General features: G+C 39.0%; 1 protein-coding gene across 1 annotated transcript in view; it reads left to right on the forward strand.

The window, feature by feature from the left end:
* The window catches only part of LOC104029296 (leucine zipper protein 2), a 117,144-nt gene that overhangs the window by 13,735 nt on the left and 75,903 nt on the right, over positions 1 to 27,506 (forward strand). The gene's annotated exons all lie outside the window — the stretch shown is intronic.

Below are 27,506 nucleotides of genomic sequence, written 5' to 3' on the forward strand. Positions count from 1 at the left end.
CATGTGTACCAGTTCACACAGATTTTACATCTGTGTTTCTCTCTTCCTCTTAGGGGAAAAAAAAAAAAAGGGAAGTCAGGTGAAATTCTGGGGTACCTGAGATCAGCGAAGGTACATCAGAAATAAATTCAGGCTGGTGGCAAACCCCGAAAGTCAACATGATCTGGTGGTTGGCACTCTGGGTGTGGCACGGTAGTGTGACTCCTCCCATCTTTTGAATTACAAGAACATGAGAAACGCTCAATGGTCCATCAGTCTCAGTATCTTGTCTGTGACAATGGCAATAGCAAATGCTATTAGGGCAGAGCACATGAGCCTGCCTCGCCTCCCACAGCATCAGCATCGGCAATCACTGGCTTTGGGATGTTAGAAGATGTATCCCTGCCTATGCCCTGTAGCGTACGTTTATGAACCTGCTGTCCATTAATTTCTCTAAATCCTTTTTTGATATCGGATACCTCCACAACTTCTTACACCGTCAATTTCCCTCTTACTTCACTGTTTATGTTTAACTTAATTTTTTTTTAATGTTGTTTCCTGTTCTTCTCCCGTCAGCAAGTTTTTCTAAATTCTGAGTTGCTCCCTGTGTAGCCTTCTTAGCGTTATAGCGTCATTCAAGGTTTTAGGGGCTTCTAATACAGAATTTTTTAACAGCTTCTAGGCAGTTTGTATGTTTTTTGGTCATTCAGCAGTTCCTTTCAGAATTTTTTACTATTTACCTTATTTATAAGTAGTACTCTTTCATGAGATTGATGTCTGTGTGTTGAATTTATGTGTGTTTTGCTGTCCTGCCACAGTAGTGCCTGTTATTGCACTTTGTTAGCAGTTGCAAACAGTCTGCCGTTAGTTCCTCTTGAACTCAACCCAAGGATACCCTTGAGAACAAACCGGAATCGTGTCTTTTCTCGGGGGCCGCAGGGCTGGCTGCACTCATGTGCTGTGTAGCTTCTTTCAGTCACATTGCAAATGTCTGGTGCTAAATGAAGCTTCAGTCTGGTTGGGGTGTCTATGACATATGAAGAATGAAAAAGATTATAATTTCCTTTTAATATCTTGGCAAATCCTTAGACAATAGATAAACACACAGGGGAAAAAGTATAAAAGTATAAACTTTTTTATATAAAATGTACAAAACTATGAAATTTTACTTATAAAAGTAAAAATGTAAACCGAGTGGCTGACATTTATAAGATCATAAATATTTAAGGAGTACTTTTGATATGTATCTCCACTATCCTGCCACATCTGTTTGTGGTTCTGTCTGACTTTTAAGGGAAGTACTTTGACTACAAAACAGTAGAGAAGATGGATAGGGGTTGTGTGAGTCACCGAGTGAAGAGTTTCTAGAGTCCTGTATAAATGTTATTTGGGTCATCTGTGATGAAGTCTTCTCAAAAAGCAAAAAAGAAATAGCATATTGAAAAACGATTATTAACCTTAGAGGTAGAGCAATGATTAAACTAGAGATATTGGTTTAGATGGGAAGTAGAACACATCAAGCAAATAAAACAAATTTCTGGTTTCCTGAGGCCTTCAGTGATGTGTGTTCTAATCTAGTCCACCTGCTTCTCCTTCCTCGTCTACATATCCAAATTGCATAGGATTTAACTATCATTCAAATGTTCCTGGAATTATTAAAAAAGATCCATCTGATTTGTATTATTCATCTCTTTTAGGTGATAAAATTAAAAGGGGGAGGGAGTTTTACTGAGGAGAAGAAAAAAGCCACATTCTTCTCTAGGGAATTAGTGAATTAATGTATAGATGCTCTAAATGGAACTACAGAATCTTCCAATACTTTCTACAAATGTTTCAAATTTGATGTGGGAATAAAAGCATTAAATCTTCCAGAACGAGTATAATAACAGAGACATAACTAAGGGAGAGAGACTTAATATCATATGCAGCAAAGAGGAAAAGAGGTGTAGAAAAAATGCAATAAAGATTTGGTCTTGTAGGTTTTCAAAATTGCATGAGAAGTGATAAAGGCCTGTGTCCTCCCCCCACCCTGCACCCACCCAAATGCCCTCCTCCCCAAAATACAAGGGTTTTGCACACCTATATACTTAAGAGCAGCAATGATATGCAGCTAAAAAAGAAAAAGCAAGCAGGAAAAACTTTGATGTAAGTACTTGACAGTGCTTGCATTCAGGTGATGTTTCTGCCATTCTTTTATTACTCCCCTGTCCAAACACATTCACATAGATAAATACTGGAAAATTCTGCACAAGCGATCTGCTTTTTGTTTGTTTCTAATTAAATCAAATTACCTGAAATATTTCCAGTTTTTTATGTTGTCAACTTACAAGATGTTCCAAGAGCTGTGGGAAAAGATTGGGGGCACTGTTTATTTTGCACTTCTTTTAGGAGGAAACACAGAATGGTACTTGTGATTAAAGAACCAATGTGGTCCTAGTGTGCCCCGGAAATCACAAGCTCCAGCATTCTCTTCTTGGCACAGTCAGCTAAACTTGCCTTGAGAGAAATCTGATTTCAGAGTATTGCTTAGTCCTTCTGTGCATCAGCTACTGTGTGGGAAAGGAACCAGTAGCTATACCTACCTAACTGCTTTCTATTAAACTTTTGTACTATGTTAGCCAGTTCCCTAAAAGTAAGTCCGCTAATACCATTTTTTCTGGAATTTCAGTAATTGTTTCTGGGGGTTTCAGTAAGGGCTTCATTTTTTGACAAAGATTTGACTGAATTTAAATGGTAAGATTTTGAGGAAACATGTTTTCTAGGTTCTGCCTCCAATCGCTGAATATACAGTATACTTTTAAAAATCCTGTTTGTAAGATTGGATATGCTATATATTTAAGTAATTGATACATTTTATATGTATTTTCAAAAAGTGCTATCTGCATACAGATATATAAAGACAGATAATGAAAATGGAATTCCTTTCATAGCTACTTTTGTCCTTTCAAATATCACATTCACCCTCAGGTTGTATTGACAAATTGTGAATTTTGCAGTCTCAGCCTCTTCCATGACTGTAAACATAATTTCCTATTTAGTACTGTTCTTTCAGCGCATGTCCTACTGCCATTCAACTTTGCAATTCAGAGATAGGAATAGACAACAACAGCCTTCCAACTGAATGCAGCAGCTGTGATGTAGCGTATAAGGAGAGGACATTGTACTGAAAGGCAATTTTCAGGCTATTCGAGGTTTTGGAAAAAAACAGTTAACAACAAAAATAGTCCCTGGTGTGGAGGGAAAAAAGCGCCAGATAGAGCCGCATAGGGATTATGTGTCTGAAAATCCTGGCTTTTTTAGAGGTCTCTAAGTGCTTCCTGCAACACCAGAAAAAATCTGTCAGGCTTCCAGCTGTAACATAGTGTGGATTGTGTTAATGTGGTCTAATAAAAGATTGACATGTAAACAGATAAGCTCTTATTTTGAGGAGTTTCTATTATTGACAAAGAAAACAAGAGGTTTGGAAATTCAGAAGTATTGGTGGAGCTAAGAAACTTGGCAAAAATGTAGACTAATATAGAATATGTATAAAATACTTCAAAAACATTCACTTTTGGAGATGGCCTGTTGCGGAGTGAGCAGCTCACTTCTACTATGTCAGTCATATATCAGTTGTGGAAAATGATGCCAAAATGGCTCTAAAAATGAAGCTAAAGGAGGATGCTGTGTTAACACTTGTTTGTATCAGAAAAATCATGGTTCTTAACAATTGCTATTTGGCATTCAGAACCAATCATTTTGGGTGCAACTCTGAATATGCATATATATGACGGATTCATTTCTTAAATGAGTATCTTTTCTGCATTGATGTGTGTTGTGCATTTTGTTAAGTTTGTCATTAATTTCCTACTGGCACACCAGTAAAAGCCATCTTCAGGTAAAGGTAAGTGTCCTAGCTGATGTACACTTATATGTGATTTCCTTGAGATAAACGAGTCAGGAGTTTTCCCTAAAATTAATAGAGTTTTTCCCTAAAGTTAATAAATGGTGTATATTCTCTACTAAAGGGTAGTGAAACGTTATTTAACTTTGTCACATGGATGCTATAGTTGCCTCACATTTAATTACATTTTATTAGATAAGAAATGACTGTCTAGCTTGTCGTATTATCTTTGGGCAAAGCATTTTACAATATCTCTGTGTATATCTACGTTAAGGTATGTTAGTATCTTTATAGATTTACAACAATCCCTTGTATTTATAAAGTTAATCCAGTGTTTTCTATCAGGCAGTATATTTCTTTGCTGTTTAGGCTGTGGCAGAACTTTGAAAAACATGAATTACATAAAACATGTATAGTAGTACAGGCAATACAAAGTAAACCAGGAGCGAAAAATGAATTTGACTATAGCTCTTACTAGTATGTGTTCTTTTTGCTAAGAAGCACAGTTTTAAATAACTACCTTGTAAACAATACTTTTGCTCTATTCATCTATAAATTGTGGTTATAGCTTTAGGGTCGAGTAAATCATCCTAAAACAGGATTTTCTCCAATCTCTCTGTGCTTAGCTGCTCTAATAAAAGGTAAAGTCACAGCAATTTGAAGTCTCACCTGATCTATTGGGAATTTCATGCCCTGCAGGGTGAATTCAATCGAATTGCATTGAATTATGGTGGGGGGGAAGAAACCTCCCTTAGTGAAGCAGAAGTGAAATTTTAAGGCTTTGAGACTGTATGCTGATACTACTCTGTAAAGGAGGACATTGTAGTTGTTCACTCTCCATACTCTGCAGATAAAACTAACTATTTTTTTAAAGTATAAAAGCCTGTCCTCCTGAGAATAAAATTAGGTAAAGTCCTGTTCCCTCTTTGGGTACTTCATTGGTTCTACAATTCAGAGGAAAACATCCACAAGTGACAGAGGCAGGGACGCTGCCCAGGGAAAGAGGAATGAGCAGGAAGAGTACAGGAGCAGCTTTAGATGTCATTCTGCTAAAGGGCTTTGAATTCAGTGTTGTTTATTGATTGGTTATGCCTTTTTTTGAAGTAAAAAAAGTCCTACTTTAAAGAATAATTTGCTTAAAATTGTTCTGTGAGGTTTTTTACTGAAAGTGATAAGGAAAAGGTGGAAACACGGTTTAATCAGTTGAAAATGGATCTTGGGGAACAGTGTATGAGATCATACGGAAAAAAGTCTTACTGCATCAGGATTATCAGGGAGATATATTTATGGTGACACAGTAGCAACTGTAGTGAATGTTAGAGTACGCTTTTGTTGTTAAAAGTTTTGTTTTCCTGATCTTGTAGACCCAGGAGTTAGGACGCATTTTCTCAGTTGCTGTTGAGTGATAATTAGAATCATAGCATCAATTAAAGGAATATGATGGATCTGCTATGTCTGGACCCCTGTCTTCTAGGGACCACCAGAATTTTGGATTCTTCATTCATTCTTTAAATCTAGAGCCAGGGTTTAAAGAACCTGATTTACAGCCATGAACTACTAGAAAGTGAAGGAGCTAGATGTTCAAATAAGAATGTTGAGGTAAAATATATCCTTAATGAATGAGAAGATTAAAAGTGGGATTTATATCTATTAGGGGTCTCTTTTCAACCCGTACTTAGCCACAATGTTTAGAAAACTGCTTGGATTTTGCCCGACATTGTTTGTCTGTCACCTTTTCAATTAACCACAATGTTGAAAATCATGACAGTGTTCTTTTGTAATTTTGCTGAGGTTATTCTGGTGTCTTTACTCAGTTTTCCCATGCTGCCCAGGACACTTTATCAAATTCTTGTTTCTGACATCCTCCTTCGTTAAGTCCAAAGTCCCAAAATGGGTCTGAATTCTTTATTTTTCTTACCCATCAAGTCTCAAATCTGTGTAACAGGCTTTTTATCCCTGAAGCTTAGTCTTTTTCAATTGTCATTTGTAGCAAAATATCATCTGTGGAGAAAAGAAAGAGTAATTTCTAATCTGTGCCTTCATTTCCTTTCATAGGAAATTGCTACTGGTAATTAGTGCTCCTGGATACTGCTGTTAGGTAATGTGGTAGTGCATAAGGTAAACTTCCATAAGCATTTCAAAGATCAGATTGCATAGGCCTTTGGGATAAGGGAGGTGCTAGAGTTCTCTGATGATCCATTTCATTTTATTTTTATGCAAATATGACCAGTACATTTGAAACTAAGAGTTAAGAATAGAAAGTCCTAGTGGTTCCTTCACAGCATCTTATTTCAAAAAAGCAGCAAAACATGAAGTACAATAGATTTTCTTGAAAAGTGCCGTTTAAAAGAGCTGTGTTCTGTCCTTTGCACACACAACTCTCCATGACATCTGTTGCAGCTTCAAGAGGCAACAGGGGCAGCATGAAACCTAATTAAAATCTTTGATCTTTGAACTTGCACAGAGACTTTTGTGAATCGTAGTGTTACCCAAATCAGTGTTTTCCAGCAATACAGATCTCAAGGGAAAGGTGGCTCAGAGCCAAGCTCCAGAGAACTTTAAGTGTAGATGAAATTTTGTAATTAATGTAAAACTTTCCCTGAAGCTAGTTTAAATTTTGCCAAACAGGAAAAGAAAAGTGCTGATCTGATTTATGCATGTTATGCAGACAAGTGGAAAAGTTTGCTTTTAGTTCCAAGATGTTAAAACTGCCTAGTGGAAAGACCATTAAAAGGAAATAACTATGGTATATGTGGTGAAAAAAAGAATGTAAATCGATACTGCAAAATCTTGGGTAGACACTATTGCTTTTTATCCTTAGATGAAATAATAAAAGAGCATTTAATAATCACATTTTTGTGGTTCATAAACAAAGAGAAGGTGAGCTGTTGATTTCTTCAGTACAAATAATGCTAGCAATTACTGAAGTTTGTCACTTAGGATCAAAAAAGAGGGATCACCCTTGGGGAGCTCAGAGTCATCCAAATTCAGTATCAGAGTATTCTTTGCCTCTGAAAACCCCACACAGTACTTAATAGCATAAGAATTTATAAAGGTATATGTGACATGAAAATGCACTTGGCTTATTAATTTAAAAAGTTGCTTGATAAAGTTATGTTGTACCTGGAATGCTCCTGTCCTGGGCTGAGAGCTCTCCAGTGGCTGTGAAGCTCAGACTACTAGATTAGTTGGCAGGGACATGGCTCTTGTCGTTAGAACTAGATTTCAATGAAAGTCAATACGAATGTAGAGAAAAAACACTGGTGAACCCCAAATTGGTCATATTATGGTACACCATGCAAAACTTCCATTGATTTCAAGGGAGAATGCTCGGAGTGTTTGCGTTTTCTTTAGGATCATACTGTTGAATACAGATGTTTATTCGCTAAGTTCAGTAGGAGTGGAAAGTGATTTTAAAAAATATCTTTTGCTATTTAGAGGCTTAAATTAAACTGGCTGCTGTTGTTTTCTATTTTTTAATCTTAATCAAGATGAAGTGTAGCTGGAAAATGTCAGCTTTATATGGTGAAGTATTTTTTGACAGGGTTGATAGCCTGTGACTTTTATAAAGGCTATAGTTCTCTACTGAGATTCATCATCTTCTAATTCGATCAAACTAAATACAATATTAGGAATGATAATTCCAATTATGTAAGGATATTGAAAGAGGATAAAAAGATAAAAATAATAAGACACTTAATTAAAATTCATGCTAGAATTATTCTAGAAAAAAGCCTCACATAAAATTCCTAAGTTGTTGGTCATGTTACTACGTGAGCTAAGGTGTCTGTACAAATTGTTTGGCTGTAATGTGACCCCACCGTGGTGTTCTGAAAGAAGCAGAATCACATGAAACTGTTTTTTCTTGACAGCAATAAGAATTGATTCTCCTCTGCTTTGCATCTGCTTCAGCCTAAAACCCTGGAATATTTTCAGATGGAGACATTTTTGCCCCTGCAAAAAAATTCAGCTGCTTTAGGAAGGAAGTTCAAAGTTTGTTCAACTCAAATACTTATGTATCACTTTTCCTAATGAGTATCGCAGCCTTGCTAGGGAATTGCTTGCCTTCAGAATGTGAAAACATTGATTGTGCCGTGCAGTGGGAACAAAACACTCAAATTTGACTGGCCTCTTCCTATAAAATCACTGCAGCAATTCACTATATATTACTCTAGTGATAGCAAATAGTTCACACTCAGTGTCCAGTCAACCTCATACCGAGTTGTTGTGGAGGTTTGACCCTGGCTGGTGCCAGGTGCCCACCAAAGCTGCTCTATCGCTCCCCTTCTGGACGGGGAGAGAAAATATAACAAAAAAGCTCGTGGGTCAAGATAAAGACGGGGAGAGATCACTCAGCAATGACCATCACAGGCAAAACAGGCTCAACTTGGGGAAAATCAGTTTAATTTACTACCAATCAAAACTGAGTAGGAGAGAGGAGTGAGAACATGTGGAGGGTAATGAGAAATAAACCCAAATCTCGAAACACCTTCCCCCCACCCCTCCCTTCTTCCCGGGCTCAACTTCACTCCCGATTTTCTCCCCCTGCTCCCCCGAGCAGCGCAGGGGGACGGGGCATGGGGGTCGGGGTCAGCTCATCCCACGCTGTCTCTGCCGCTCCTTCCTCCTCAGGGCAGGACTCCTCACCCTCTGCCCCTGCTCCAGCGTGGGGTCCCTCCCACGGCAGACAGTCCTCCAGGCACTGCTCCAGCGTGGCTCCTTCCCACGGGCTGCAGCTCTTCCCCAACTGCTCCAGCGTGGGTCCCCTCCACGGGGTGCAGCCCTTCAGGAGCAGCCTGCTCCAGCGTGGGTCCCCCGCGGGGTCACAGCTCCTGCCAGCAAACCTGCTCCAGCCTGGGCTCCTCTCTCCCCACGGCTCCACAGGCCCTGCCAGGAGCCTGCTCCAGCGCGGGCTTCCCCCGGGCTCCCAGCCTCCTTGGGGCACATCCCCCTGCTCCGGCGTGGGCTCCTCCCCGGGGGCAGGGGGATCTCTGCTCCCCCGGGGGCCTGCATGGCTGCAGGGGCACAGCTGCCTCAGCAGGGGCTGCACCAGGGGCTGCAGGGGAATCTCTGCTCCGTGCCTGGAGCCCCTCCTGCCCTCCTCCCGCACGGACCTGGGCGGCTGCAGAGCCCTTCCTCTCGCATCTTCTCACTCCTCTCTCCGGCTGCACTTTGGGGCCCTGCTTGTTTCTGTTTCCCCTTCTTCGATCTGCTAGCCCAGAGGCGCTGCCACCGTCGCTGCTGGGCTCGGCCTTGGCCAGCGCCGGGTCCATCTTGGAGCCGGCTGGCACTGGCTCTGTGGGACACGGGGGAAGCTGCCAGCAGCTCCTCACAGAATCATAGAATCATTTAGGTTGGAAAAGACCTTTAAGGTCATCCAGTCCTCCCATTAACCTAACACTACCAACTCCACCACTAAACCAATTAAGGGGAGTGTAGCAATTTCATGTTTCCTGGCTTGGTGGCTGGATTATTTTTTAATGAAAGTAAAAACTAGGAATCAGTAAGATTGGAAAGGACCTTTAAGATCATCAGTCCAACCATCAACCCAACAGCACCATGCCAACCACCAACCAACACCACCACCAGAAGCCACCCCTGTAGCCACCCCGCTACCGAAACCTTGCCAGTCAAACCCAAGACAGTCTTAAATGTAGAAATTTTGTTATTCTGGGCCGAAACTACCAGTTTTCTGTTATCCAGAAACATTTTAAACCACTTAGTTCTTAGAGTCTTCTCTCCGACGCTCCCTTTTGAATTCTGTTCAACCACATTTGGGGCTCTAGATGTTACTGGAGAAGGAAATATTAAACAGATCAATTGACTTGTCACTAATTTTAGGCATAATAACTTGAGTGAGTTGCATTGATTTTATTTAGTTGTCGTTTAAGTACTTATATAGCTAAGCTATAATTGAAAAATCCAGTTTTCATTAGACTGCCTTGAAGTGCTTTTGCTGTATCTGTCCCAATAATTTTGCCCATTTGTCAAGTTTACCTAGAAAAGCTTTCCCATGTAATGAATCTCCTGTTCTTCAGAATTTGATTTCACAATTTTTACCACTGAAAATGTTTTAAACAACCAATAGTGCTTGAATTATTCCTCTTTTTTAATGATCTCTGTCTTGTAAACAGTGTAAAACATGCATTGTTTAATAGATGTGGGAATGTTTCTTAGGTGAAATTATAAGGGCTTTATCAAGCAGAGTCTACTTAAAGTATTCTAGAAGGTGTTGTCTTAATTTTCTTTTGTGAATAAGGATCTCTGAATAGTGTTTTGTTTTATCAAATACATATATGAACTCAGGAAAGGTCTGCATGGCTTAAAAAAAAAAAATTTGTAAAAATGTCAGATTCTTATGGTTCATCCACAGGCTGTGCTGCCCTTTCATGTACTGTGATTACTTTCTTTCAAATTTAAAATATTTATTCTATTTCAGACTATAAATTTTGTCTTTGTGTCAGAGGTCCACTTCCTGGTTGTGTGTGTGTGTTTGTGCGTAGATTTGTATGTATGTATTTGTGTGTACATTTAAGTCTGAAACATTCTTTACATGTAGATTCAATTCGTAATTATGTGTGTACAAGAACATAATGCAATGTTAAAAAAATAGCTTAAAGATACCAAAATGCCAGCAGTCGATTCACTGAAAATGGTAATGGCTCAGTTTCTTGGGATGTGCCCAGGAAAATTTTCTCTTTCTAGTATTGATTTGCTGATCTTATTTCTTGTATCAGAACTTCAGATCTTTTCATGTCACTCTTAAATTATTCTGTTTGCAGCAGAGTTTTTGGTCCTTATGTAAGATTATTTTTCAGATGATTTCAGTGGAGTTTGCTCATTTACTGAAGGAGATAATTTGATCTTAAATTTAAAGTACTTCAGGATAGCACTGAGCTAGAAAATCCACGTTTTCAAGATTAGACTCAGCAATTGTCTCAAGTACTCATCTATGGAAATGCATCCCTTTTGTCTTTATTAAAATGGTATCCACCTGCCATCCTTAATTTTGTCAGTGGACGGCTGGGATTCTGCAAGAACAAGTGCCTTTAAACATGAACAATTTTATGCCAGGGCCCATACTGCGAAACAGGTTACTGGGACAGAGTTCTACTTGCACAGTAAAATAACATGTCAGTGGAAGACCTTGGGATGTGCTGTGCAACGGTGGGCAGGTATGCTTCAGCTGTATGGCTTTGGGTGTGGTGCCGCTGGGATGCATGAAAAGGGATTTGGGAAGTTTTTTCTATGTAGAAGAGTCCCCCGATACAATAAAAAGCCAAAAAGTGAAACATCTTCCTCAGAAATAGAATAGCCATTAACAACTTCCTTCTGTTTGGATATGTGTTCTTTTTGGCTGTTTACTTGTGTTTTAAAGGCCGTATTTCGTAACAAGCAAGATGGTAGAAAAAATGATGATAACAAGGATGTTTTCCTGTTGGGGTGAATGCAGGTGGTAGGATTATCTTTTCTTAATTTCCAATTTCTGATAAGAAACTGTTTTCCATTTAAATTGATGTACATGGATAGCAAAAAATATTGGATAGTAGAGGTAGTGAAAGGCTTGTGTAAAACAAAATTCCCAGGAGACACGTGATGATGCTTCGCTTGATGGCTAGCTATGGCTTCAACTTGGCCTAAATGAATGAGTAGGAGTAGATGGACAGTCAGTCAGTGTCTCTGCTCGTACGCTGCTGCACCGCTTCAGTAGTCACAGAGGCCAGATGAACCTCATTAAGTTTCTGAGGTAATTCCCATGTATTGTCTCTATTAAATCAAATGCTTGCCATGCTGTAAATTTCTCATTTTCTCTGCTGCATAGTCTGTAGGCAGATGAAATTTAATGGACTTTTTTTTTTCCTCCCTGAACTCCCAACAGAATGATTGGTGCTTTTAAAAAAATCTTTTCTTGCTGTGTGTTTGAGTGTTACAACCATGAGCTTTAGTGTATTTGGTTTGGCTGATGCTAGGCACCTAACATTTAAACTGTAGGTTCTATGCTGATGAACTCTTAAGTCTTAGGAGAAAAGAAGCAAAGATCTGGAACCTGAGGGCTAGGACTTCCTCCTTCATTTGCCAAAAAATGGACCTAACTAGGTCAAGGAAATACTAGCACCCAGGCATGAAATACGTATCCTGTAGCTGTTCAATGGATGATGATTAGTTTGGGGTAAAAGGTGTAACCTGCTGTTTACCAGTGCTTCCTTCCTATAGTGATGTCTGTCTTGTTGAATCAAGATGGGGATTCACTAAGATGCCGGATGGGGCAGCAATTAATTCTTGTTATGAAATCCATTTTTTTGTGTTCTTTTTTACAATGCTGTCACCTTATTTTAATTTTACAAGAAGATAATATGTGGCATGGAAATTCATTGTGAAGAGCACATTATTTTTAGCAAAAACGTAAATATGACATAGCAAAGAACCAGTCAAACCCAGAACTGCCGAGACAGATAAAAAGATGCAGCGATTCAATACTCTTCATGAGCTACTTCTGCAAAGTCCCCCTACTTATATAGTATGCCTCCTTGGTATACACTACAGAATCTGAATTTTTTTTTTTAAGCTTCATGCTGCTCCTTTAAGCATCATTTCAACAGCACACCAGAATTGGCTCACTGAATTGGCCCATGTGATTATAGTTAATTGCATCCTATTCTGGGTCAGAGGGTGACTGTTTTTCTGTGGCTGCAAAAAGGAGAAAAAAAAATTTCTTGAACTTTCTATTGTTGCAACAAGCAAAAGCAGATCTAGTTTGATTGCTAAAATATGCACAGCTGAATTAGAAGGAGTATTATGGCATTGCATTTCACCAAAACACTTGCTTAGGTGAGAAACACATTGTAAATATTTTTCTCTTCATTCATGCAGATTTCCAGTGACTGTTGCCAGCTCTTTATCATTTGGGTAAAGCCCTGACTTACTTATGTTTGAAAGGGGCAAGAGTGTATGTGCAGTTCATAGTAATCTTATCTGCACTGCATTGCTTACTATGACTTACATCCTCCGCACGGAGCGAGTACAGTGTAGAAAACAATCAGCTGGGGAGCTGTTGTGGTTTAACCCAGCAGGCAGCCAAACACCAGAGAGCTGTTTGCTCACTCTCCCCCTCCCCAGTGGGATGGGGGAGAGAATCGGAAACAAAAAGTAAAATTCGTGGATTAAGACAGTTTAATACAACAGAAAAGGAAGGGAAAATAATAATAATAATAATAATGATAATAATAAAAATACAAAGCAAGTGATGCACAATGCAATTGCTCACCACCCGCTGACCGATACCCAGACAGTTCCCGAGCAGCGATCGCTGCCCCCCGGCCAACCCCCCCCCAGTTTCTATACTGAGCATGACGCCATATGGTATGGAATAGCCCTTTGGTCAGTTTGGATCAACTATTCTGGCTGTGCCCCCTCCCAGTTTCTTGTGCACCTGGCAGAGCATGGGAAGCTGAAAAGTCCTTGACTAGCATAAGCAGTACTTGGCAACAACTAAAACACCAGTGTGTTATCAGCATTCTTCTCATCCTAAATCCAAAACACAGCACTATGCCTGCTACTAGGAAGAAAATTAACTCTATCCCAGCCGAAACCAGGACAAGCACTTCGTGTACTACAGATTGCGTGGTTGCTGTGCATTCTTTAAAATTGTTGTAAAATAATACCCAATAGTTACTGTGGTTTAAGATCAATGAATGATGTAGAAATCAGTAATTTTAAGTTAATTATTTTAAATCATTAAACAGCCCACATTTTTTCCTTTGGAAAATTATTGATTTTCCTTTAGTCATTCTGGTCTTTCTAATGTAACTAGAAGTAATCCTGCAAGTACAAGAAAGTACATTGAGTACGTACTCCTCAGTGCAAGAAAGACATTGAGGTGCTGGAGCGTGTCCAGAGAAGGGCAATGAAGCTGGTGAAGGGTCTGGAGCACAGGCCTTATGAGGAGCGGCTGAGGGAACTGGGGTTGTTTAGCCTGGAGAAGAGGAGGTTGAGGGGAGACCTTATCGCTCTCTACAACTCCCTGAAAGGAGGTTGTAGTGAGGTGGGTGTTGGTCTCTTCTCCCAAGTACTTAGCCATAGGATGAGAGGAAATGGGCTCAAGCTGCATCAGGCGAGGTTTAGATTGGATATTAGGAGAAATTTCTTCATGGAAAGGGTAGTCAAGCATTGGAAGAGGCTGCCCAGAGAGGTGGTGGAGTCACCATCCCTGGAGGTGTTCAAAGAATGAGTAGATGTGGCACTTTGGGACATGGTTTAGTGGGCATGGTGGTGTTGGGTTGATGATTGGACTGATGATCTTAGAGGTCCTTTGCAACCTTAATGATTCCTAGTTTTTACTTTCATTAAAAAATAATCCAACCAGCAAGCCAGGAAACATGAAATTGCTACTCTCCCCTTACTTGGTTTAGTGGTGGACTTGGTAGTGTTAGGTGAATGGTTGGACTGGATGATCCTAAAGGTCTTTTCCAACCTAAACGATTCTATGATGCTATGATCCTAGGTGTTAAAAGGAAGGAAATTAATATGTAGCTGTGCCCTGACCTTTGGGGTTTTTCTTCAATCATTGTTAGTGATGCTTTAAAGTGTATATTTCTAAATCCAGTTCAGATTTCGTACATTTTTAATACAGCCTAAGTGATATTACTTTGTCCATTCAGTGAAGGTTGACTTTAAAATAGTGTTCTGTGTTTTTCATGCTGTAACTCTCTTACTTGCAAAGGTGAGTGCAGGAGCCACACAGGACACTCCGCACTGTAATGAGAAGTACTGTAAGTCTTTGCAGGCTTATAAGGAGAACTCTGTATTTATGGAGAGAATTTAAGACCATTTGCTTAAAAGAAAGAGACTACTGCTGTTTGGTACGTGGCTTAGCGTGAGAAATGTATGTCTTTTATAGGGGCTGCAGCCTTTTTTTTTTGTAGAAATCTTAAGGAAAGTTTTTTAAGCACAGGAATGCATTTATTTGTGATTCCTAAAGTAAATGTTTAGCTTCTGCTGTCTTTGGTTGGTTGGTTTTATTTTTTAATAATCACAGGAACTGTGCTTCTTATTTTACAACTATCAGTGTAAAAACTGTATTTGTACCTGTTAATTTTAATAAACCAATAATCAGATCTGCAGCTCTATAACACTTCTACTTTCAGGCCTCAGCAGAGGTGATTCAGCCATCTTAAAGTCCCAAGAGAAGTTTGTGAAGGATTTGGATGGTTAGATTGATTCAGTTTCATCTGTTGAGCTTTGCATCAGGATCCCTAAAGTGCACAAATGTTTGATGATTCTCTTACCTGGTTAAGCCGTGGTATCGGGTATCACCTCTGAGATGGATGCCTTTGCTGCAGTGTGGGTGATGATAGCTCGGTTGGCTATTCTTCTTCACTAGCCCCTAATCAAGATGCTGATTGTTCTGTGCTTTATTTTCCCCTTTCCTTACTTGCCAAATACCTTATTTCTCTGGTTAAGCAATTATTCCAAAGAACAATCAGTAGGACCAGTTCTTCTTAAATAATGTAAAATGAGATATTGTCAGTTGTGTTAAATATAATAAGTATAATTGGGAATAGGACCACATACCTGCCTGGCTTGGCAGATTTGAAGTCTACATCATGATTATGTCATGTCTTGGCTGTTAGTATTTCAAAGCATTGTTACTCGTATTTGCCAGAAATATGAGCCTATGAATCTATGAATTTAAATGCTCAACTTGTGGGAATTTGGAATGACACAGCATTATCATCTATGTGGGATTTGGATTTTGAGAAATAATTATGTATTCCAAGACATGCAGCTGCTGAGCTGCAGGTTCATTAAAAGATTGCTCCTCTGAAAATCCAGCTGCATTCAGAAATATTGAAATATATTTTGCAGATAAAAATATACCACTTTTAAATAGTATGTGTAGTCAGCTGTGGCTTTAGGGCGCATTCATGAGAAGTACACCTTCTGTGACCTAGAGCCAGATCTCTAAGATAGTTCTGAAAAGTATATGAGCGTAAAAGTTATTAAATTTGCTGGGCAGATGCATTACTTAGATTGCCTGCCTATGACTGACAGACCAATATTCTATTTGATAACATCGGATTGGGTAAATTACATTTTTACATCCTTTCTTTTCCAAGACAAGTATTAATATGAAATGTGCTCACTGTCAAGTTTGCTTTCTTGTCCAAACCTATTAACACCTAGTTTCAACTAAAATAAAAAGGAAAAATCTAATAAGTATTGAAATATAAAATATGGTTGAATTAAAAAAGAAAAATTAATCCTGCACAGATTTTTGTGGGTACTCTCTTAGGAATAAGTGTCCTGAATGTCTATGTATTTTGTGCAGAACAGAAAAACTTTTATAGAGGGGATTAAAACTTCTGTACTTTTCCTTCTGTGACCCTAAAATATCAAAAATTCCAGGATTAGAGCACTCCTTTGGAAAGATGGCCATGTGGCTATTGGATCTGCACTCATTAAGAAAGAAGCCAAGCTTAGCTCTTCCACAATCTCAGTGAGATGCATCACGACGGCTCTCATTTTGTGAGTCTGTGAGGTAAAGCTGAGCTGCTGAACTGCTGAATGCTGGCAAGGCTGAGACCTGCCCAGGAGCACCGTGTCAGTCATGTGAGGTTTTAATACTGTGGATTGAAGGACTAGAGAGCAGAGGGAGAGAGAGGAGATGAACAAGCATTTATGTATTTAAAGTATTTACCTGTGTGGTTACAGCTCTTTGCGTGTGACTTGTTTGCAACTTGGATTTTATACAATGTTGAAAAACACAAACACCAATAAGACCTGTTGTCTGACACTGGCTTAGCATTAAATCAGTGTAATTCAGTTAAGTAATTTCAGTTAAGCTACCTGACTTTACAGCAGCTATTTGGATTCATATTGAAGAAAATATGGATCTCTTGCACTGTGTTTGTGCTTACAGTTTTTTCTTGAATCTTACTAGCTTATTTTGCTGTTTTCATGTCACTCCAGAATCTGCACCTGTCCTGGTTTAACCCCAGCCAGCAACTAAGCACCACGCAGCCACTCGCTCACTCCCCCTGCCCCGATGGGATGGAGGAGTAAGAGTGAGAAACACTCCTGGGTTGAGATAAGAACAGTTTAATAATTGAAATAAAGTAAAACAGTAATGATAATAATAACAATATAATAATGATAACAGTAATAATAATATCCAAAGCAAGTGATGCACAATGCAATTGCTCACCACCCGCCGACCGATACCCAGGCAGTTCCCCAGCAGCGATCGCTGCCCCCCAGCCAACCCCCCCCAGTTTCTATACTGAGCATGACGCCATATGGTATGGAATAGCCCTTTGGGCAGTTTGGATCAACTATTCTGGCTGTGCCCCCTCCCACGTTCTTGTGCACCTGGCAGAGCATGGGAAGCTGAAAAGTCCTTGACTAGCATAAGCAGTACTTGGCAACAACTAAAACACCAGTGTGTTATCTGCATTCTTCTCATCCTAAATCCAAAACACAGCACTGTGCCTGCTACTAGGAAGAAAATGAACTTTATCTCAGCCGAAACCAGGACAGCACCTAATGAGCACGTAGCTGACACACCTGGCCTTTTGCTTTCTGTGTAAGCCTTTTCCTCTAATGGGAGCAGTACACAGTACTGGGCTGTTCTACATCATTTACCCCTCCCTGCCTTTGTAGAGGAGGTATCGTTCATATCTTTTGCTTCTGTGTGTGTGCATGGGTTTTCTTAATGTATTGTAGGAAAAAATAATGCGTATTTGTCACTTGTTTTGCTTTGCTGCATTTCCTGGTACTTTATTGAGATAGCAGACCCCTTTAGGATTGTGAAGCCTTTGATGTTTGGGGAGTGCTACAACAATGTTCTCTGTGGTTAAAGCTGCATTTGCCAGCGCCCAGAGTTGAAATCTCAGGCTGAGTCATAAATTTCATGCAGCTGCATGAAAATTTCAGTGTTCGTTCATTCAGGGCTCTACACAGGAATGATGGACCTGGTGTATAGTCTTCTTAAATCACCAGACAGACAAATTAATTGTTTCCCCTCCTTTTGGTCTTACAGTTTTTTTCTGGTTTATGCATAGCTTTGTCGTCACTTATCGTGTCAGCGTGCACTTGATGTGGTTAGCCAGCACTGCTAACTGATGTCTGGGGGCAGGGCATGTGTTCAACTTGTGACTGACCTTGCACGTACTGATGCAGTCCTCAAAGGGTAGACTATCTGGCTTTGTCTCTTCAGGTGTTCCTGGTTATTTTCTGGTTTTCCTGGTCTTTCGTAGGCTGGATTTGCCTTCCTCTTTTTATTTCGGGATGTGCAAAATTTTGGTCCCAACCAGATGAGGTTTTTAAAGCATGTGATAGTTCTCCAGATGCATAAACTTTCTTCAATTTTTCCAATCCATCAGCAGGTACTGTTTTCCCATCTTAGTTCTGAAGCTAGAAGGAATCCAGAGAAAGCACAACCAGACATTAATTCTGATGTAATTTTATGCATCAGTTATCACATTCAGCAAAATATTTTGCATCATGATAATCTCAAGCAGGAACATAAACATTCCTTATGCACATTCATAGTCCTCTGAATATTTTAGTGCCTTTGGTGTTGAGATGGGAGAAGTGAAGAGTTATTTCTTTCTTACTCCACAGATTGTTTTTTTGGTTCTATTTTTAGCATGAGAGGTCCTGTGAAGGTTTAGCTGAATCAGATCAAAATAATTGCTATTATGATTAAGATGCCTATATTCTATCCGGCAAAATAACAAACTTCATAAATCTAGAAAATGGCAAGTCTCTGTTTCTCGTAAAAGGTGTTTCCAGTCCTCAAAATACTTTGCCAATGTGCAGAGACTGCACTTAAGCTACAGAAAACACAGCCAAACAGATTTTGTAAATACCATTTATCAAACTATTGAGGTAAATACAATTTTGAGTGATAATGTATTGACAGTTGATACTGATATTTTTGCAATGATTAAAGTAAGGAAAAACAGACTTACAGAAAGTTTCCATCTGCAAATCACTCTCCTGTGCTTAAAAGACAGAACAGTCTCTAGCCCAGAAGGTAAGAGCATAGCGTCATTTTACTGGCTGTATTGTTTACCAAAGTGTGCTTTGTGTGCTAAATATTTTAACTTGTGATGCCATTCAAGGACAGATGTAAAATCATGCAGTTCCTTTCCAACTTATTCAGAGAAGATTTAAAATACTTTGCTAACACAGCTTTCAAAGTCAGGCCTTGAAAACAAGGTCTTTTCATTCAGAAATAATTCCTTCGTCCTACTTTAGAGATACTGGCTGTTGTCAGGAGGTGAACACTCAGTAAATCCTGCAATTTCCATTGACATGCATGTTCTGTTCCCTGTTATTAGGTCTTGCCATGCTTTCCAAATGGCTTTCACTTGGATATCTGAAGCAAGGGGGAGAAAACCCAGTAGTCTCGGGAAAATCTAGACTCCTTTTCATGGCCACCATGAGCAGCTGCGTATATGGGCCATCACTGGTAGATAAAGTATCCAGGAATGTTCAGCAGTCTATTTGACTAAGTGGTGGCTCCCATCTGAAATGTCTGCATCTTCCGTTGTTGAAATTATAGCCTGGAAATGACGTCTGATTTATATGACCTGTACAACATAACCACGTAATGGCAAGATTGCAGATTCAACTTCAGATTAGTCATGGCTATGTTTGCTTTCTATTTAAAAACAAGTTTTGTCTTGACACATTTTGACTGTACAGATCTTTGCATCTGTCAGATGACTAACACATCATCTGTGAGGTTAAGGTAGGCAAAGCTTTTCCCACCTAGCCTCTCCTGTGTATGTATGGAGCTGAATGCATACAGTTTATTGTTGATATCACAGGCTTGTTCTTTCTTCTCATTCATTGTTTGTCTTTATTACACCTTTTGCAATGTAACTACACACATTACTGTTTACAAAATGCAATGTGCACATTTACACTGGACATGTCACCAAAGTAAAGCTAGTCTAGTAGACTGGATGAAACATTGTATTTTTATTTTGGAAATTTCCCTAAAAATTTAAGGGTTTTGGTCTTATCAAGACTCATCGAAGATGATCAAAGGGCAGTTAAAATAGATCAGAGTGAAATATATTCTGCCATTTCTCCTCTGCTTTAGGAAGGTGAAAGTATGGCAAAGAAAGGCAAGATGCTGGTTTACAGATACCAATTCAACATGCTAAGCATCGCAAAATAGCTGGACTCATGTCTGAAGTTCTGACAAATAATGCTAATAGTAACTTGAACTGAATGGATTATGACCTAATTTATGAGTATAGGTTTAGAGGAAGTTTTGGTATCAAGCAGTCTGAAACTTGTTTTGTTGCAGAAACAATATGAAACAAATTGCCAAGTTAATCAAGAATTATAGAAATTTTTTTTTGACATTTAAATGCAGTAAATGGTCCCAGTACTTTGAGGCAAATTACTTTTTGCAGCTTGCGCATCAATCCAGCTGTTTAGAGAACATTATCAATAATAGATGACATTTGGAATGTGCACAAAAGCGGGATGCCAGGAGATAACAGTAAAGACTAAGTCTGGTTAAAGATGAAAAGACTTCTTTTGAATACTGCCTTACTTTTCAGTGTATATCAAAAGATATAGCAAAGTACTAATAATGGATTTTTCTGAAAAAGGAAGCATGTGCTTTTCTTTTGTAGGCACAGTTCACTGCCAAATTTGGGAGGTATGCCTTTGGCAAATGTTATAGCCTGTTGGGCAGAGACTCAGAGTGGAAAACAACATGTGTGCTTTGATACTTTAAATATTTGGGGCTTTGTCCTTTTTAATATAATTCAGAATTGCAGTTTGTGTAATTTCACAGTTACACAGTACAATCTCTATCGTTTAATTATATAATGTCTGAGGTAAATGATCAACAAATTCCCTTTGACCTTTGCTGAACATCAATACTGAAATGAGTCATCAACATGAAAAAAAAAAGTGATAGTTTATCTACAAGGAAACATGTTTTGTGGGAATAATTTGTTTTGTGGAAATAATTTCAGTGAACTTTGCATTGTCACATAACATACTGTTGTATTAGCATTGTCCTAAGAAAACGTTTATTTTATAATATTAAATTGTTACCATTTTAGGGCATGACCCCAAGTCTCACAGTAACCCTCCCTTGACTTTGAGATATTCGCTTAAGTCCGTATTCATGGCAGTATTAATGAAAAGGAGATATTCCTGTCAGAAATAGGAATTGATTAGCAGATGACCAGGCAGATCACCTTCTATTCCAGATGTCTAAAGAGGAAGGATGTCCCATGTCCTCTTGATTGATTGGGCTTTCTTATAAGTACTAAGAAATGTTGTCTTTGACTTTGTTTATGATGGTTTTTAACTTCTGGAGTTTTTCGCTGAAATATTATTTTATTTTTATTAAAAAAATTTTATTTTTATAAATTTTTTAATTATTTTTTTCTGAAAATAATTTTTTTCTGAATTTTTTTTTCCTGAAAATATTTAGTTAGTTTATAGATAAAAGTTATTTACTCTCAGAAACCAAAGAAGTTTAAGCTGTACTCGGAGCCTTTTTTAATTTTTTTGTAAGAACCCTTAGCAGCCCAATACAAAATATCTGTATCTTATATTGCTGTACTGACCTTGAATAGGGGGAAACACTTTTCAATAATGTGGAAAAATAGCTCAGTTTAAGCTTAGAATATATTACTTTCCTCCTCCCTTCCCAAGAGGAGGGATCCTGGCATAAAAAGGTAAGTTCACTGTCATGGGTAGGTCAATGATTCCTGAAGAAATAGTGTTGATGGCTCAAAAAATGTCAGTCAGGTCCTCTGAATTAGATCCTGCTCCTGACTTCTCTTCATCTTGCTGCATGGCTTTGAGGAAATAATTAAAGATTAATGGTGATTGGATTAGAGTTCTGTGCCAGTAGAGTAAGAACACCCCTGACTGCCTATGCAAACTGTCCTGTGCCTGCGTTTGCATTAAGTGAGCTATTTACTGATTTACTCCATGCTGCTTATAGACGGCACAGTCTCCCTGCGAATGCAGGTGGCCCACTTCAAGGCTGAAGATATCTCGTGTCCTGCCAGTTTCAAACATAGGTAGAGCTTGTGTTGCTGCCTGCACCTGATATAGTCGGGCAGTGGATGGTGTTTATGTTACGCTTCTGCTGTTTTGAAGATACATAGATGTGGCTTGTGGTTTTGCTACACATGCTGAGTGTGGTAAATTGCTACCATGATTTGCTTAACCAGGTGTAAGAGAATGTGAACTCATTTCTACTTCATCTGTTACAAAGATGGAGCCAGCATTGTATTGCCTCCTGATGTGAACTCTACCCTTACAGAAGTCTCACCTTCCAAACCTTGTAGCAGTGATGATAGTGCCTGCGTAGAATTTCTGAATTAAAAATAATATTTTAGACAGTGCTGAAATATCCTACCATGGAAATTATTATATTTCTGGAAATCACTTTGTATTCTACAAGTGGGGAAAGAGCATACCAGGACAGAAGCAAGAAGCAGGTGTTATCTAGTACCTGCTATGTAGGTACTTATCTCTCAGTATACTGAATAAGCACAGCATGGTGGAAATACATTTAATATGTGAACCAGTCCAGTAAAACTGCCTCAGGGATATCTATTTCCTGATTGAAAGATATTGCAGTAGCTTCTTCAAAACAGCTGATGTATATTTTAGATGTCTGTAGCTCATACGTGCAAAACTTCTTTTAAAAATTATATGTATTGGCCAAAAAGTTCTGTAACAACAAATACTCAGTGCACTGCTACTGAGAAAATTCAGGAGACAGAGCCTATTAATATTAAAGTGAACCTGAGTGATGTGACTCCATAGAGAGCAGCATAAATGTATTCCTTAGTCATCTCCTGCCCTTCTCCTTTCATAACTATGCCATTTATGTTTTAAGACAGATGTTGACAATTCTGGGATGCAAATGTGCAAGGATCTAAAATATGCTTAATGCAGCATTTCATCCCCTGTGGCTGGTACAGCAGAAGTGAAGTTGTAGAGCAGAATGTAACCAGTATACCAGTGTGACCCTTCCCTCTTCTAGTGGTAGAGGAGCTTGGGTTTTTGAAAGTCAGAAATGCATTTTATATTTAGATTATTTTTATTTACATGTCTGGTCACATTCAGAATGCTCTCTTAAGTTCTGTCACCTTACCTTAACAGAGCTCTCACTGAGTTTGTTTTGTTTTTTTTTTTTTTTTTAAGCCTAACCTGCAGCTTGCAGCAGCACCAGCTTCTTTTCACCATTCTGTTCAAAAATGTCAAACAAATGAAAAGAAGGCGCTTCAGGCGAACATCTACCTAACTAGGTGTTCTGCTTTATTGATCCCACAAACCATCCCCAGGGCACTAAGCCACATCTACCAAAGGGAAAGATCAAAGAATTGTCAGGTTTTTTCTCTAGATAATCTTGTGTGGCATAAGCAATTATGCTTCATTTCAGATATAAATTCTGTAAAATGAGATTCTGTATTTAATATGCTGCTGTGTTTTTCATTAGAATATCTGACACGGAAAGAATTAGAAATGGCATTTGCTTTTCCATAACAAAGTCCTGTTGAAATGACGGATGGGTGTAATTGAAAAGTAAAACAGTCCAATAAATATTTTTGTGTATTATTTTCCCATAATGAGCTATCTTTATTCAGAGAGAAGGAAAATAAATGTCTGAGACCCCTTGCAAATCAAAAGCCAAAATCACTCTGGAAAAAACTGAATACCTGGTCCAGTACACTGATTCTTTTCTGTAACATAGAAATCCACTGCTTCTGAGTGATGAGAGATTGAGAGATTTTTTTTTTCCCCACTGAACTATATTCAGGGGCATGTTTTAGCAAGTGTGAAAAGTTGCGAAATTTCAGTTATTTCAGATAGAAAGAAAAGCTTTGGATTAAGGAAGAGTGAAGCAAGTTCCCAAGTACTAGAGAAGTATCAGTGTACTATAGTCTTCCTTTTACAATGCAGATCTGTCTCCAGTGCTGTCTTCTTTTTAATTATTGTATTTTATTTGCATTTTATTTACACGTGAAAATGGAATGAAGCTGCGTCAGAGGAAGTTCAGATTGGACATCAGGAAAAGGTTCTTCACTGAGAGGGTGGTCGGTCACTGGAACAGACTCCCCAGGGAAGTGGGCAGATGTCAAGGAGCATCTGGATGATGCTCTTAGTCATATGGTTTAGTGTTAGGTAGTGCTGCAGTGATGCTTATGGGTCCCTTCCAACTCAAGATATGCTATGATTCTATGCTTTTATTTTATTTTATTGGTACATGGCAGTGATAGCAGGGAGAGACAAGCTGCTTACAGGTCATAGAGAAGACTCTAAACTCCACCTGGCAAACAGAAGGAATGAGGATAGCTCCCAAATGACTGTTCACCATGAATGAATTGCAGTGTTCTCAGTAGGCATTGTTCTTGAAGTGATTCTGATTGTGAGGACTGGACAGCAAATAAATCTCACCTTAGGTGAGAGCTGTAGAGCAAAGCCTGTTTTGACTTGGAGACATGCAATTCAAAATACAGGCTAAAAGGGATGAAAAACAAACCCCACATCTTTAAGTGTAGTGCAAGTAGTTTAAATATAGTAATCATTACTAAAAGCAATGTCTTTGATCAGAATTTTAAAGAGCTTTTCAACCACTTTTTTGCCTGAAGAAGAGCTAGTCCCAGAGACTGTCTATTTTAAGATAGCTGGTGACTGAGTAACCACGTTATGAATTTCTCTTGCATTCAGAGCACAAGTATTTCTAATAACAATCATGAATGATTGAGCCGTAAAGTGACTTGATTCCTTAGATCCCATCACACATTTTTAATATAAAAACAGCTATGGAAAATCAGCATCTTAACTCATTCTGTAAAAATATTAAAGTTTTAAAACACAGCAGCAGTTTTCTAATCCTGCTCAGAATGCTAATAGTTTGTCAGTTAATAACAAGGGAGAACATCTTAAATCCAGCAGCCTTTGAAGAGAACTTAAACACTCATCTTGGGCAGGGGAGAATAGTGTCACAATAGCCTGATACTCCTGTGCTTCCCTGTGTCCTGAATGAAGTCTCAGACATAAGAAAAGCTACAGATCTATGGGTGACTAGTTATCTAGGCAACTGGGCGATGCAGATACTAATGCTCATGGCAACTAGGCTGTGAATTAAACCTTCCTATTAGGTCATTAAATAATCATTTGCAATGCAGTCTATCAATGATATGCACTTTAGAGACACAAATCCCACTTAAACCATTAATTTTTGTAGGGATGAACTTTTATGGAGAAGCCAGTGTTTAGACTTTTTGTGTGGAAACATTAAAAAGTTGAAATACATGAAAAGATTCTGAGGAAAGAGCACGTGGGTGAGGAAGGCTAGATCGAAGATGAGTTACTCTCTATTTGCATAACAATATTGTAAAGCAACTGATGAAATGCATTTTTTAGATACAGAGAAACTTCTAACCGCCTCTAAGCTGCTGTTTGCTTTTGGGTGGTAGGCAGGCTCACATTTATACACTGATCTGTTCCACAGTTAGGATGGAGTCAAATCTCAACATTTTTTTTTTTTGTTACATTTTTTTTTCTATGTTATACTTCCCAGTTTTTTTGCACAATCAGGTGGGAATGTGACCAAAAAGTTGCTGTCTATGCTGGATCCAATCCAAGATGCTGCAATGTGTTAGCTGGTTATGACTTTAAATGTATATATGTATATTTATCTTCTCATGTTTACATTTAAAGAAAAAGAGATTGAAAAAGAAAAGCCAAATATTCAAACTGTATACTTTTTATTATTGTTATTCTGTATCTTCTTACTCTGGTTCATTTAACATTGTGCTGTCATTGTTACAGCAACTGTTTTGTGATGCAGCAAGGGCATGGTTGTAGCCATGGTTAAGAGATGCCTTCAGACAGCCTCATGCTGCTTCACTAGTGCGAAACAAACAAAACTTCCTTAATGGAGAGATTTGGAGGTGATACACACCAATAGTAGAGGCTACCCGTAAGAAACTTCACGTAAGGCAGGACTTGAGTAGCAGTGGTGCATATGGAAGCAGTTGCCTGAAGTTACTGGCGTTTTCATCTGGCGAATGTTAGAGAGCCGATAAAGTAGATAGAAGATAGTGGTGTTGCATTTCAGTTTTACACAATGGGATTATATGGGGCACAACTGCAGGATATACTTACTGTGCCTCAGACATAAGGAACTGCTTATTTGCTAGAGCGAAGACTTTTGTATAAAGTTGGGCTATCACTGTGCATAATTGTCATATATGCACAAAGATGGGATACTAAAATAACCGATTTTTCTCAGGAGGGAGCTCTATGTGCCTGGGTATATTTCCTGACTCTACCCTTTCTTTTCTCTGTGTGCTTCCCTGGAGCACAGGCTATTCCAGGTTAATGTTTGGAAGAAGTTGTGGACCCAGCGCTTCTCAATTAAACAACAAAAGTGTGTGCTCAGTTCACTAGGAGACTGTGTTGGTGTCTGGGCTTCCCCTGCGTGCCTGGGGATTCATGGAAATAGCGTGCTTCTAAATAGTTGAACCTGTGACTTGTGGCACCCAACACAAAAGTCTTGCTAAAAGCTCAAATAAAAGATTTTTGTGTGTTGCTTATCGACTCCTTCAGCTCAGCTGGACTACCTGAAATTCAGGAGGAAAAAATAGCATCCTCTAGTATTAAAAGGGATAGATATGCGGAGGAAAAAAAAATGTGTACCATTTGTTTGGGGAAGCTTGCTCTTTTGTGCCTTTATCTGTAATATAAGAGTGTAAGACAGGGGGACAGGTTACAGGAAAAAAAAAAAAAAAAAAAACAAACCAACAAAACAGGACATTGGAAGTCCAAATATATGTAAGCGTGTAGCAGCAGCAATGTGACGTGTTTGCCGGGCTTACCCCGTTCGGCTCTCAGCTTCTGGGTGTTGCATTTGCCTCCTAAATACAGTGCAGGCAGAGGTGTCAGGAGGCATTTCTGGGCACGGAAAGGCTGAAGCCTGGCCGTGGTGAAAGTGGGCTTTTCCCAGGAAGTCAGAGCTAGAAGGACAATGGTGCCTTCTGAGTTTAGATCCAGACAGATCTGAAAAATGTGCAGTTCATATATGCGTCATCCGTACTAAAATACACTGATGGGGCAGAGTCCTTCAGCTGTTTGGCACACTTGAGCATGGAAAAACTGGGGGGAAAAGACACTCAAACATCCTCAAGAATATCAAGGCAAACTCCTCATCTTACAAAAAGTCACAATGTCTTCACTGGCCATAAAGGAAAGGTAGAACTGCACTTCTTCAGGTCTTATCTGAAAAACCTCACACAGTAGAGTGCAGGAAACTCAATTTATCTGTCTCAGAAAGATGAAGGGCTGAGCCAACCCTGCTGGGATTAAAGCAGTTGCACTGTTTCATGCGATATAAAATATTTTTCATCATCATGAAATACAAAGCTAATATCCAAAGCAAAATGGGTAGCAATACATTGTGATAACAGATAAGTCCAGATATTTGATTTTGGTCTGTTGCTGTCTTCTGATTTCGCTCCTAAGGGCAAAGCAAACCTATTTGGATTAACAGGAGGTGGGAAGCAGTTCATCTTGGCAATTGGCCCTGACACTCCTGCTGAGCAGAGTTCAGGTTTTTTTGTTGTTCTTGGGTTTG

This window comes from Pelecanus crispus, chromosome 6 (assembly GCF_030463565.1).
Source record: "Pelecanus crispus isolate bPelCri1 chromosome 6, bPelCri1.pri, whole genome shotgun sequence".
In the NCBI taxonomy this organism is placed as follows: Eukaryota; Metazoa; Chordata; class Aves; order Pelecaniformes; family Pelecanidae; genus Pelecanus; species Pelecanus crispus.